General features: G+C 39.0%; 1 long non-coding RNA gene across 1 annotated transcript; it reads left to right on the plus strand.

The window, feature by feature from the left end:
• Positions 1-787: 787 nt before the first annotated feature.
• On the plus strand, positions 788-12295 carry LOC106999700 (uncharacterized). The gene is made up of 3 exons (XR_001446591.3): positions 788-956; positions 10618-10742; positions 10961-12295. It is a non-coding gene; the product is annotated as an uncharacterized LOC106999700 (long non-coding RNA).
• Positions 12296-14680: the final 2385 nt, after the last annotated feature.

The following is a 14680-nucleotide window of genomic DNA, read 5'->3' on the forward strand; positions in this document are numbered from 1 at the left end:
CCAAAATCAAGGTGTCGGCAGGACTGTGCTTCTTACAAGGGCTTGGGCAGAATCCTTCGTTCTGTCTTCCAGCTCCAGGCCCCTGTGTTCCTTTACTTGTGACTGCATCACTCTACTCTGTCTCTGTCTCCACGTGTCCTTGCCTCCGTGCCTGTGTTTTCCCTCTTCTCCTATGTGAACATGTCATTGGAATTAGAGTGCACCCTGGTAATCTAGGATGATCTCATCTTGAGATGCTTAACTTCATTACTTTGCAAAGATCCTGTTTCCAAAGAAGGTCACACTCACAGATTGCAGTAGGACATAATTCTTTTTGAGGGGGGTCCATTCAATGTGCTATCATTGTGGTGTGGGAAATTCAAGACAGAAACTGCACCACCTTGGAGACAAACTGGACAACTGCAGAGCAGCTCCCCTACAGCCAGAGCTGGGGGAACAGCTGGGCACAGTGGAGGTCTCACAGAGCACCAGGAGTAAAGCAATAGTCAAAGTAAAGCTATGACAGGAGACCAAATCCCAGGACCCGGGATGAGTTATATCTTAGGAATATCTGCCCATGAAGGCAATGGGCAGCAGGATCCCACTTTGAGGTGCAACTGCTGATTCTGGTTCCTTCCAAGATGGTAAACCAGTAGGACAACTGGATCTCTCCCTAAGATCAACCCTGGAGGAGCTGCAGAGGAGAAACAGGGCACAAGAGGGCCAGACAGGGCTGTGGAGAGCAGGGAAGAAAAAAACAAACTGTTAAAGTTCTGTTGCTCCCTCTCCCCCAACATGACCCTGGGACATATAGCAATGGCTCCCATACCTGGAAGGACTCAGGCTCTGAATCCAGCACCTTCAGGAATCAAGTGAGGTCACCCCAGAGGCCCTATGTTTCAGAGAGACTGAGGAAAATAGGTGGATCTAGGTAAAATCAGTCGCTGCTCCCCTCCTCATCTAAACCCTCAACGCAGGTGAGTCAGGATGCAAATGTAAGCAGGGTTCCCTTCTGATGCTGCTTCTCCCCAGGGTGAGGACAGAAGGTGACAGGGTGGCTTGAGTTATTTAGGGGCCGGGGTAGAGGTGTCACTCCAGTTCTCTTGTGCTGGACAGTCCTTCCCGGGCATATCTTCTCCATTACATCCACACTAAGCTCACAGGGACTCACAGCTACAGGGTCTGTTTCCCTGAATACTCATTTCCTTACAAAATATCCACTATCTCTGGTGGTGAAGGGAAGGCACATGTGCCAAAATAAAGAGACATTGTAAGGCCCAATCATTTCAAAACATGTTAGGTTATTGTGTGCACCGGAAGTAAAATAATTAGAAGCAAAATAATTAGAAAGCCAATCATTTTAAATTAGCCAAGAAAACTTAAAGAGAGGTTGCAAAGAATAATTTTCAAACAGTTAAAGATGACTGTCATACAAATCATGGTGAACATGTATTTTAACTCAGATTTAACTCCAAAAGAATGCTAAAGTTGGTTCAAATGAGAATTTGAAAGATGGGGTATGTATGTATAGTCAATGGAAGAAAGAGTACTTGCTTTTTAATTTGGTGCTAAATCAGACACCAAATCAGTTAATGTCTTACAGAGCAAAAGAAAACAAAAATATAACCTTTAAGGTATTCTTTTCTACTAGACAGAAATTCATTTTTATTTATCGATTATTGACAGATTAACCTGTAGCTTCACACAATATGAAGCCTAAGCAGTTATACAAAGAATAAGTCAAAAGCAATTCTCCTAAGAGTTAGATAATCTTTGAATGGAACTAAACAATGCTCCAGCATGACACTAAAAGGACGTGCACTTTTCCTTTGCCTTAGTTCCAAGTTTCAGACAATCTTTCTTAACAGAGATAAAAGAGGCCTGGCCCAGTGGCTCACACCTGTAATGCCAGCACTTTGGGCAACTGAGGTGGGCAGATCACCTGAGGCCAGGAGTTCGAGACCATCCTGGCTAAGAGGGTGAAATCCCATCTCTACTAAAAGTACAAAAAATTAGCTGGATGTGGTAATATGTGCCTGCAATCCCAGCTATTCAGGAGGCTGAGGCAGGAGAATCATGTGAACCCGGGAGGTGGAGGTTGCAGTGAGCCAAGATTGCACCACCGCACTCCAGCCCAGACCACAGTACAAGACTCGGTCTCAAAAAAAAAAAAAGAGAGAGAGAGATAAAAGAAGATAAGAGATAAGAGATTGAATGAATGAAGAATGAAAAGGCTAATTAATAAAAACCATAAAAGAAGTTAAGAGAAATGGAGAATAGAAGTTAAAGTGCTGAAATGTCAATTAAAAAGAAGTACCAGAGAAAGAAACAAATAGAAAAGAGAAAATATTAGAATAGTGAGCTGTATTTTCTAAAATTTTCTTTTAAATAAAGATCTCAGATAGAAAAAAAATCCATAAAGGAAGAGATAAGGAAAAGCCCACATTCAGAGAGACTATTAAAAAATTTAAGGATATATCCCTAATTATATATGTGGAAATTATAAAAATTTACAAAGGAAAAGAGCATATAACGTTCAAAAAACAAAAATCTAAAAGCAAGAAACAGATTTTATAAAAAGCAACACTGAATGCAAGATGACAATAGAGTAATAATTTCAAAGTATTCAGAAAAATAACCATAAAATGTAGAGTATTATATTTAGCCAAAGAGTCCTTTGAATATGAGGGCATGACAAATAATCTAGGTAGACCAAGGCTCAAATAAATGGCTCTAGAAAGACCCACACTTAAAACAGTTAAACTACCTAAATAAACTACCTGAATAAACTACCTAAATAAAGAAGAGAAAAGTCCAAATGTTGCAAAAGAGGAATGAAGTAAGGTGATGAAATCTTTTGTAAGCAGAAAATACAGGACAAATTAAAATATCAAAATTTTATAAATAGGCCCAAATATGTAAATAATTAAAATGTATTTTAGACAATTATTAAACAAAAATTGGCAGGTTGAATTTTTTCAATACTGGCATCTGTTGCCTAAAACAGAAATTCTAAAGAAAAAAAAGTTGAAAAAGAATGGAAAAATGTATCAGGCAAAATCTAAACAAAGGTTATACAGATATTTTAATACGGTTTAAACAAGATTACTAGAAAAAAATTATTAGTGATAAGAGCTATTTCATGTGATTAAAAGTTTTGATACACCAAAACCATTTAGCAATTTTTAAAACTTTATTGCTCTAATATTCTCAAAATATACAAAGAAAAAGTGATAAAACTGCTAAAAATTTTTGATTAAATCACCATTATAATAGGAAATTTCAACATATCTCTCTACTTGATAGGTCAAATAAAGGAAGATTATCCAAAATAAAGATAATATGTACAACACAAAGAATTTGACTTAATGGACATATGTAGTGTCTTCACTAACTTTATAATGTACATTTCCAAGCTTATATAAAATATTTACAAAATTATGAGTAATAGAGTAATAATTTCAAAGCATTCAGAAAAATAACTATAAAATTTAGAGTATTATATTTAGCCAAAGAGTCTTTTGAATATGAGGGCATGACACTCCCTAATTATATATGTGGAAATTATAAAAATTTACAAAGGAAATTTGTACATTTCCTAGGCACACATGAAAACCCTCAACAAATTTCAAACTGTATCATACATACCTTGGTTTCTGATCATAGCTCATTTATGTTAAATATAAACAAAAAAAATTCCCACAATTTGAAAATTCAGAAATGCATTGTGCTTAGTTAATAAGTTAAAGAAGAAATGATAATAAAATATATGTCTTCTGCAAGTTTTTATATTTTTACTTTTTAACTGTAAATTGACAAATTATAGTTGTGTGTATCTATGGGGTACAAAATGATGTTATTATTTATGAATACCATGTGCAATAATTAAATCAATCTAATTAACATGTATCTATCACCTGAAGTAGAGTCATGCACCACATAGTTATGTTTAGGTCAATAAAGGACCAAATATATGATGATGGTCCCATAAGATTATAATACTGTATTTTTTCTGTACCTTTTCTATGTTAAGATATGCTTAGATACACAAATACTTACCATTGTGTTACAGTTGCCTTCAGTAGTCAGTACAGTAGCATGATGCACAGGTGTGTTGCCTGGGAACAATAGGCTGTATCATATAGCCTGGGTATGTAGTGGACTATACCTCCTAGATTTGTGTAAGTGCACTTTATAATATTCATACGATATAATTGCCTAACCATGCATTTCTCAGAATATATCCCCATCTTCATGAATTTCTTACATTAACATTTTGTAAACATTCACCTCCTTGGTTAAATTTATTTTTCTAAGTATTTTTTAAAGCTATTGTAAATGGAATTGTTCTCTTGATTTCTTTTTCAGAAAGTTCATCATTAGTGTATAGAAATGCTATTTGTTTTACTGTTGATTTTGAATCCTGCAATTTTACTGTCTTTGTTTATTAGTTCTATCAGTTTTTTGGGGGGTTTTTGGGTAGAATCTTTAGGGTTTTCTATACATAAGACCATATCAACGAACAGTGACACTTTCACATCTTTCTTTCCTATTTAGATGCATTTTACCTTTATCTCTTAACTAACTGCTCTGGCAAGGACTTCCAATACTTTGTTGAGTAGAAGTGGCAAGAAGGAGTGGGAATGTTTGTCTTGTTCCAGATCTTAGAAGAAAATATTTCAATTTTTCACCATTGGGTACAATGTTCGCTGTGAACCTCCCCCACATGGTTTTTATTGTGTTAAGTTGCATTCCTTCTATACATTATTTATTGAGAGTTTTTGTCATAAAACGGCATTGGATTTTTTCAAATGCTTTTCTGCATCTAATGAGATGACCATATGGTATTTGTCCTTCGTTCTGTTAATATGATGCATCACATTTACTGATTTGCCTATGTTGAACTATGCTTACATCCCAGGGATAAATCTCCTTTGATCATGGTGAATGATCATTTCAATGTGTTGTTGAATTTGATTTGCTAGTATTTTGTTGAGGATTTTTGCATCTGTTTCATAATAAAATGTTTAATGATTCAGAATTGAATGACAATGAAAATAATTGATAATGTATTAACAATTGATAACATATGATAATGATAATCAAAACCTTAGGGTACAGTCAAAATAGTAATTCAAGATGTAAACACCTGTGTTGGAAAATAATGACACCTCAAATTAATGAGCTAATTGTTTGTTATTTCAATGAACAAAACAATAAGCCAGAAATAATAAATAAAATGGAGGAGATAATAAAAATACTAATGGAAGTTAACAATATAGGAAACAAACAAATAACACAGGATGTCGGCAAAGCCAAAGTTGATTTGTCAAAAACAAAAAACTTGAGAAGCCTCTGAAAACTAACAAGAAAATGAAAGAAACCACAAGTGAAAAATACTGTGACTGAAAAAGGGGAGAATCTGCAAAAAAGTACTTGAGATAAAGAGATTAAATGACATGCCCATGTTCCTAGCAGCACTACCCAAAATAGCTAAAACACAGAAGTAACCCAAGGCCCATCAACAGATGAAAGCATAAACAAAATGTGGGATATACATACAATAAATTATTCAGCCTTAAAAAGGAAAGAAGTTCTGACATATGCTCCAACACTGATGAACCTCAAGGACATTATGCTAAATGAAATAAGCCAGTCACAAAAAGACCACTATTATATGATTCCACTTATATGACATACTTATAAAAAGTCAAAATCACAGAGACAGAAAGTATAATGGTGGTTGCCAGTGGCTGAGGGAGAGGAGAATAGGGACTTATTGTTTCATGGGTATAGAGTTTCTGTTTTACAAGATGAAAAGAATTATGGAGATGGATGGTGGTAATGTTTGCACAGCATTATAAATGCATTTACTACTGCTAAGCTGTACACTTAAAATGATTAAGACGGTAAATTTTATGTTATGTGTATTTTGCCACAATAAAAAAATTAGGAAAAATTGTAAGTCATAATAAAATCAAACTACCAACAACTGCTTGCCAGTAATTTTGAAAACTTAGATGAAGTGAATAAACTCTTATAAAAAAAAGTAACAAACTAGAACAACTCAAAAAGACATTAAAACATTAAACAGCCTTACAACTATTAAATAAATTAAAACTGTGCCTGAAAATCTTCCCACAATTAAAATATTTGACTATTAATATTTTTCTAAACTTTTAAGAAATAAACAATTTTGAGTTTTTCAAATACTTGCAAAAAATAGAAAAGGGGGCATGTTCCCCAGCTTATTTATGAGTTCAGAATAGCCCAAATACTAAAACCACAGAAAGCAAAACTTTCATGTCATTCCATTTTTAATATGAATGCAAATAGTTTTTAAAATATTTAAAAAGTCCACGTAATCTAAAAACATATTTAAAAGAAAATACACTTTGACCAAACCGATTTTATCCCAGGTATGCAATAATGATTTAATACTTTGAAAATTAAGAAATATAATTCACCACATTGAGAGATTACTAGGAATACATATATAATTTTTTAGTTAATACAGGAAAATAATTTGACAAAACTCAACATCCACTCATAATAAATTATCATTAAATTAGTAGTAAACAAAAACTTTCTTATCTTATGAAGAATATGTGTTTTAAAATCTAGGTAAAATATGATCCTATATTTGTAGATTGTAGAATAATTACAATTCCCACTCATATTCCAGCTTGTACTGGAAATCGTAGACAGCAAAATAAATCAAGAAAGAAATTAGACTTATAAGGATTTGTAGAGGATGTAATTTTTTAAGTGGACAACCTGGAAGAATCTACAGATAAATGACAAGAATGGGAGTATTTAGCAAAGTGTCTGGATATGTAATAACATCAATCGATAATGCGTCAAGAAACAACTGGAAAATATAAACACAGAACACCATTGACAACGGTATCAGAGAACAGCTAAGACTGTATTTAACAAAAGACATGCAAGATTCCATAAGGATAATTTTTAAATTGTATTAGATATTTTAATAGAAGTAAAGAAATGGAGAAATTGATAGATTAGAACAGAAAATAAAATAGGCCAGGCGCAGTGGCTCAAGCCTATAATTCCAGCACTTTGCGAAGCCAAGGCGGGTGGATTACCTGAGGTCAGGAGTTTGAGATCAACCTGGCCAACATGGTGAAACCTCATCTCTACTAAAAATACAAAAATTAACCCGGCATGGTGGTGGGTGCCTGTAATCCCAGTTACTTGGGAGGCTGAGGCAGGAGAATCACCTGAGCCCAGGAGGCAGAGGTTGCAGTGAGCCAAGATCACACCACTCCACTCCAGCCTGAGTGACAGAGCAAGACTCCATCTTAAAATATATATATTCTTCAAAATATTATTTAAGGAAGGTGAAAAAAATTTACAAATTGGGAGAAGATATTTCTATTATTCAGCTCCAACAAACAATTACATATAGAAAATAAGTCTCTTTCAAATCAATAGAAAAAGTACAAATTATCAGTTAGAAAAATAGACAAATGTACAAATGGGTATTTCACAGAAGAAATGCATGGCTAAAAATCACAAGATGTATTTAATTATAGAAATGAATACTAAGACCACTATGAGATACCATTTTATAGTTAATTAGCAAAATATGTACAAGTTTAGCAAAATCAAGATTAAAAAAGACATGAATTCATAGGATCACATTGCAACTGAGACTGATGCAATAAATTGCATAAATGGTTGTCCATCAGTTGTTTTTCAAAGTGCAACTACTTTAAACAACAGTTTGGTAATATTTCCTAAATTTGATCATTTATACAACCTATAACCCAGCAATTCCACTCCTAATTAAATACCCAAAAGAAATTTATGGGCCAGGCACGGTGGCTCATCCCTATAATGCCAGCACTTTGGGAGGCTGAGGTGGGCGGATCACCTGAGGTCAGGAGTTCAAGACCAGCCTGACCAACATGGAGAAACCCTGTCTCTACTAAAAATACAAAATTAGCTGGGCGTGGTGGCACATGCCTGTAATCCCAACTACTAGGGAGGCTGAGGCAGGACAATCCCTTGAACTTGGGAAGCGGAGGTTGCGGTGAGCTGAGATCGCACCATTGCACTCCAGCCTGGGGAACAAGAGTGAAAGCCTGTCTCAAAAAAAAGAAAAGAAAAAAGAAATTTATGAGCATATACAGTAGGAAATTGATACAAAAACGTTCAAATTGTCACTATTCATCTTAGCAAAAAAAGCTGAAACTACCCAAATGCTCATCAATGGGAGAAAGAATGAACCAAGTATAAAAGGGTGAAATCACATATTATAAACAGAGGAAGTGAATAAGCTATAATTTGTGAAAATAGAGATAAATCTTAGCAATTTAATGTTAAATGGGAAAGTTAGCCCCCAAAAGATTACATAAATCTACATATCATTTTTATAGTCTAAAATAACTAAAATCAAAATACACTTTCTAGGACTACAGAGGTGAAATAAAGCCATTTTTAAAATAAAGCAAAAACATGATGCATACAAAATTCAGGATAAGACTTGCCTCAGATGGAAGAAACCAGAAAAAGTGAAGGGGTGGAGGTACCCATATGGTTAGATTGGGGTTATTACCAATGGCTGAGCTTTTATTTGCTTTTATTTGCATTGATGGTTTTGTGAGTGCTCGTTATATTATTAAAAATAACTAAATAAATCCCCATGATGAAACTGAGTGATGTACTGAGGATAGGATTGATCCAATTCTGCAGACCTAAGGTCCACAGAGAGTTTAAAAATAGGAAAAACATTAAAATGCAATTTGGTGGAGATATTATCAGATGTGAAGTCACTTAGGAGTAAGGGAAAAGTTGCAAAAGAAAAAGTAAAATGGAATGAAATAAATAAGCAGGAAGTAAAGAAATAAATAATAGATGGGAAGGGACTTTCACCACCATCTTTTGAGTCGCACGTCCAGATGTTTGCTGATCCACAATACCATTGAGCCATTCTCGCCTTTGGTGATAAAGGCAGTTAGTGTGAAAACGCGCTGTTCTATTATAAAGAGATATTGCTAGGTTGAACTCTTCTTTCTAGGGCAGCTTCTACTAGAAGGCAGTTGCTAAATGTTTCTAGAGGGAACCAGCTGTGGGAAAACTATTAATTAGCCTCAGTCATTATATGCAGATTAAATTGGCTAACTCAATATAGAAAGCAGATACGAGGAGTTGGGGTGATGTTCTTTTGATACGGTAAGAAAAGCATACAAGGTTTTATTATTCCCAGTGGAGCAGAAAGAGGATTTTCACTCAGAAAAAGCTGAACGTAGCTCCAAACTAAAGAAATAAGACAGGATAGGCTGGGCGCGGTGGTTCACACCTGTAATCCCAGAACTTTGGAAGGCCGAGGTGGGCGGATCACCTGAGGTCAGAAGTTCAAGACCAGCCTGACCAACATGGAGAAACCCCATCTCTACTAAAATATACAAAATTAGCCGGGTGTGGTGGTGCATGCCTGTAATCCCAGCTACTCAAGAGGCTGAGGCAGGAGAATCACTTGAACCCAGGAGGCGGAAGTTGCAGTGACCCGAGATCATGCCATTGCACTCCAGCCTGGGCGACAAAGCAAGACTCCATCTCAAAAAAAAAAAAAAAAAAAGAGAGAGAGAGAGAAATAAACAGGATATTCCTCGATTTGGGGAAGGAATAGACTATCCCTGAAGGAGGAGGTAAACTGTCAGCTGAGATACGCTTTGAGTCTTTAGAAGCCCAAACTCACAAAGCTGAGGTTCAGAAATGGGTAGAACGCAAACAACCAAAATATAGTTTGGTGTGAGTTCCAAAACATAAGTTGATATTTAGAATAATTACAGTAAAGATTAGTCAGAAATTACACATAAATGTATCACGTAATTTTTTTCATTAAAAAAAAATCTAAACTATATCAAACCTTCCCATCACTAAAACTAAAAGGAGTGATCTTGAACCCCTAGGTATCCAAGGGTCTGGCAAGTGCCTACTGCAAGCATGTTTTTTACTTGAAGTCTCATTTTTAATCTTAAAATTTCAGACCAATTTTGGATTCCTCTAGGTATATATTCAGGTTTTTTTTCAATAGCAGAACATTTTAAATGACTTACTAATAAGCAAAAACGAATAGTTCAGGTATACCACGCTAAGTCTATGGTCTTACATCCACTGGTTTATCAACACATATTCTATCTTGAGAAGAATCACTATAATTAACTTTTTCTGATTTAACTTTTGCCTGAATGTGATTTATTATTTAGTAAAAATATGTTATTTCAGATGTGTACTTGGAAATTTAGAAACATAATTCTCAGAAGGTTGAAAAGAAATGAAATAAGTGCCCAAATTCAGAAACAGGCCCTTCCGTTTGCTTTTGGTACCCACTCATTTTCACACCCGTGAAATGTGCATATGAATATCTACCTTTGACAGAGACTTGGTTAACTGTTCACCAAACTCCTTCCCCTCTTTCTGGGAGTAGACTACATTTCCCAGCTTCCCCTGCAGTTGGGCGTGGCCGTGTTCCTGAGTTTTGACCAAAGCCACAGGAAGAAGAAAGGATGACTCATGCAGGCTGGGACATAAAACAAAAATTTTAAGATACGCCGAAGTTATTCCTCTTTCTCTCTCTTCCCTTTTCGACAATCTTTTTTCCACACCTAGGGCCACCTTGGAAGCCACGTGTTAACACTTAGTGATCCTCATCAGCCAAGTCCCTAATGCATGGAAAAGAACCTCCTGACCCCAGTCCCCACAGACTAGACTTTTCCTTTGCAAGAAATAAGGATGTATTGTATTAAGCCACCATGTTCTTCTATTACAGAAGATTAAGCAGTGCTTAAATTAACATATACCACCCCCCAAAAAAAAGCATGGTCAAGAATGAGATAACTTACATAAAGTAATTAGCATCTAATGTCACGGAATGTGGATTTCTGTCAAGGTGAGGCCATGGGACCCTGGAACAATGCTGCCATTTCCTATCAATCTATTTCTTAAATTGCAGGGTAAAGTTAACCGTAAATAACAAAGTCATGGAGTCAAGCTGTCACAATTGACCACCACGTTCCTAAGGCATTTGAATTGTATGTATTGACAGGAAAAAGCAGGAAGGAGTGGAGACAGAAGAGGGGGAGAATGTAACCTGAGTTGGAAGGTGTAATATTTAAATGTATTTGCAAACCTGGTTTGGGCCAAAAGGGGTAGGAGAAAGAGAAGAATCATTTGCTGAGATCTATTATATGGCAATTGGAGGACTACAGAATTCACAATTCACATCTGTTGTCTTATTTCTTTCTCATAATCCCAAAGATAGTTCTAAAGGTACACATTATTGTCTCCATTCACAATTAAGAATTGATGCTCCAAGAAGAAAGATCTCACAGTGTATAGGCAACAGACCTGGGATTGAAACCTGTTTTGGTGGGTGTTAATGTCCTTGTTCTTTCTGATGTAAGCATGTAACCTTTCCACATCTCTGATTCAATGCTCAAGATAGGCCAAGCCATGCTGCTCGTAAGACAGGGCGCCTGTGATGACACAGTCATTAATGCAAGTGTTAAGTGCCATGCAAGCGCAGAGGCCACTTCAAATGGGCTTTCTGAAATGAAAGCTGGGCTGAGACAGAGCTCACTTTCAAAGGGGACTGGTTTAAGTGGCCAAACTCTCAAGAAGAAAGGCATTAAAGGACGAGCCTTTCTGCTGGGCTGGCAAAACTTTAGGTTCATGAATTCAGGAGGAGACTGAGGAGGAGAAAACAGGGTTTTAGACTGCAGCCTCAGGAGCTGCCTGCACCTCTCAGGCCAGGAGGCTGGCTTTTCCAATGGTGCGATTAAGCTATTCTACCCAGCCCTACCACTCATTTTCAATTAATCTGCACTAACGAATTCAACAACCAAAATGCATTTGCTGATTGAGGTGCTTGCTGACCAGGTCATTCCCGCTCCCTTGTCTGACAGCTGGTTCTCCCTACTGTGCCAAGGTAAAGTAGGGTAGTAGAGGCCTCTGCTCCCCTCATCCCCTGCTGCACCTGAGGGGAATGCCCAGTGGGCAAGAAAAGGCCCTGCCCGGGAGAGAATGTTCATAATATATTACTAAGTCACAGACAGATATTGCTCCTCCAGGCACAGTCTTTCATGTTTTTTTTCTAAGTGAAAGCTCATGACCATCCCAGCCATATTATCTCCCTGGCCCTTCGAAGCTGTTATGTAATGGCAAGGGCATTAAACTCAGGCCAGGAAATTCTTGATACAGAACCCAGACTCTTGTTTATAACTGGATTGACTTTGGAAAGTGACTGCCTTCCTCTCGGTTTGCTCATCTGGAAAATGAAACTAATGGACTGACCTTGGAGTCATGGTGAAGTGTCCGTGAATGCAATCAACATCTCAGTTACTTCTTCTATACTGAGGGGCATGGCCAGTTTGGCATGGGGAGATGGTACCCTAAGGGAAGCTTGAGTTTACCAGTGGGTGGTAAATGTACAGAGTACAAAGAATGGGGGTGAGGGTGGGTCAGGGGGAGCTGGGAGTAAGGCGTCTACTGGCAGGAGATGGGCTGGAAGAGATGGTGGTGGAGGAGGTGGGTGGCTGAGGAGTTGAGAGGCTCATTGAAGGAATAAATAGACAAGACAGGAAAATGAGACTCTAGGCAGGAGTGGAGAATAAGAAGGAAGGAAGAACAGAACAAAGCAGAAAGACAGTGGTAAGCTGGGGGCTCAGCCTCCCTTTCTGTTCCTGCCTCTCACCCTCTGCGATGGCAGCCTTACAAAGGACGATGACTTTTGCAGGCGCCGCCTGTGGAGATGGGGTAGAGGACTCTCCAAAAGCCATGTACAGCCTTCAGGTTTCTTTTGTCTTTTTTTTTTTTTTTTTTTTTTTTTTTTTGGCAACAAGGGCCTGACAAAACCCGCCGCCTGGCCAGGATTCCTTTGTCTGTGCAGATGCAGAGAAAGGGAATCAGCTAGACCCAGGGGAGTCACTGCCACCATCACCTGCGAACCAACTCTGGAGGCCGAAGCCCAGTCCATCCCCTGATCATAGCACTGCCCTCGAGGCTGAGGGTTTTAAAACAAAAAGAAAGAAAAAAAGGCCCCAGTGCCTTTCTCCAGGGGAGAGCAGGGACTTAGAACAGCTGGGAAGTAACCTCAGACACTGGGGTTTCCCCAAGTCAGAACTATGAGCCACCAAAGGGAAGCTTCTGGGAATTTGCAACAACACCGGAAACTAGTCGGGGAGCTGAGAGTCAGTGAGAAAGGACACAGCGGGATCCAGTCCGGGGCTGAGAGTCAGTGAGAAAGGACACACCGGGATCCAGTCCGGGGCTGGGAGTCAGTGAGAAAGGACACACCAGGATCCAGTCCGGGCTGGGAGTCAGTGGGAAAGGACACAGCGGGATCCAGTCCGGGCTGGGAGTCAGTGGGAAAGGACACACCGGGATCCAGTCCGGGGCTGGGAGTCAGTGAGAAAGGACACACTGGGATCCAGTCCGGGGCTGGGAGTCAGTGAGAAAGGACACACCGGGATCCAGTCCGGGGCTGGGAGTCAGTGGGAAAGGACACACCGGGACCCAGTCCGGCCTGGGAGTCAGTGAGAAAGGACACACGGGGATCCAGTCCGGGGCTGGGAGTCAGTGGGAAAGGACACACCGGGATCCAGTCCGGGGCTGAGGGTCAGTGAGAAAGGACACACCGGGATCCAGTCCGGGGCTGGGGGTCAGTGAGAAAGGACACACCGGGATCCAGTCCGGGGCTGGGGGTCAGTGAGAAAGGACACACTGGGATCCAGTCCGAGGCTGGGAGTCAGTGGGAAAGGACACACCAGGATCCAGTCCAGGGCTGAGAGTCAGTAGGAAAGGACCACACCAGGACCCTGTCCAGGGCGCTGGCAGTCAGTGGATTCCCAAGTGTAGGATTCTTCCTGGGAGACTGCCGGTCGGTCAGGCCAGGGAGGCACACAGTGACCGCGGGTGGTCTTGCCTTTACTGCCAGAGACATTATCCCTGATGCTGGAACGCGGGTACTGTCCAGGTACTGCAGGTTCCAGCTCCTCCCTGCTGCTGGAATGGGATATAAGTCACCCAGGCTATCTTTCTGAAGCCAATTGCCCTCTATGGACACCTAACTCAGGCTGCCAGTTATCTGCCTCTGGATTTATCATGCTTGAAATGAGGAATCAATTTCTTAAAAAATCATCTGCCCCAAAGAAGATAGTTCAGATACCACCGGGCATCAAAGAGGAAGAAATGGTAGGAGGTTGGGGGTGGGGAGGGCATTTTGACTCTCTTGAGGGCCTCCAGTCTCAAACCTATGGGCAGGTATCAAAAAATATTGGCTGCACTTCATTCATTCATTCAATAAACAGTTACTGAGTGCCTCCTTCTTAACAGTTTCTCTGCTATGCATATGCTATGAAAACGACAGATTTCCTGCCTTCAGAGGTCTGGGGAAGCAGAAATTAAGCAAAGAATAACAAAAGGTGGTATGTGACATGCTCGGGCCAACTAACGCCAAGCAATGATGACGAGAGGTAGGGAGAGGAAGTGATCCTACACATTCTTTAGTTCAAACTCTCATTTCACAAGTAAGGGAAGCAAATCCTTGAAAGAGGAATATTTGTTGATTTCTTTAAAGAATTGTGTAGAGACGGGTCTATGTTGCCCAGACTGGTCTTAAGCTCCTGGCCTCACTCAGGCCTCCTACCTCAGTCTCCCAAAGTGTTGGGGTTAC

The sequence above is a fragment of the Macaca mulatta genome, chromosome 8 (genome assembly GCF_049350105.2).
Source record: "Macaca mulatta isolate MMU2019108-1 chromosome 8, T2T-MMU8v2.0, whole genome shotgun sequence".
Lineage (NCBI taxonomy): Eukaryota > Metazoa > Chordata > Mammalia > Primates > Cercopithecidae > Macaca > Macaca mulatta.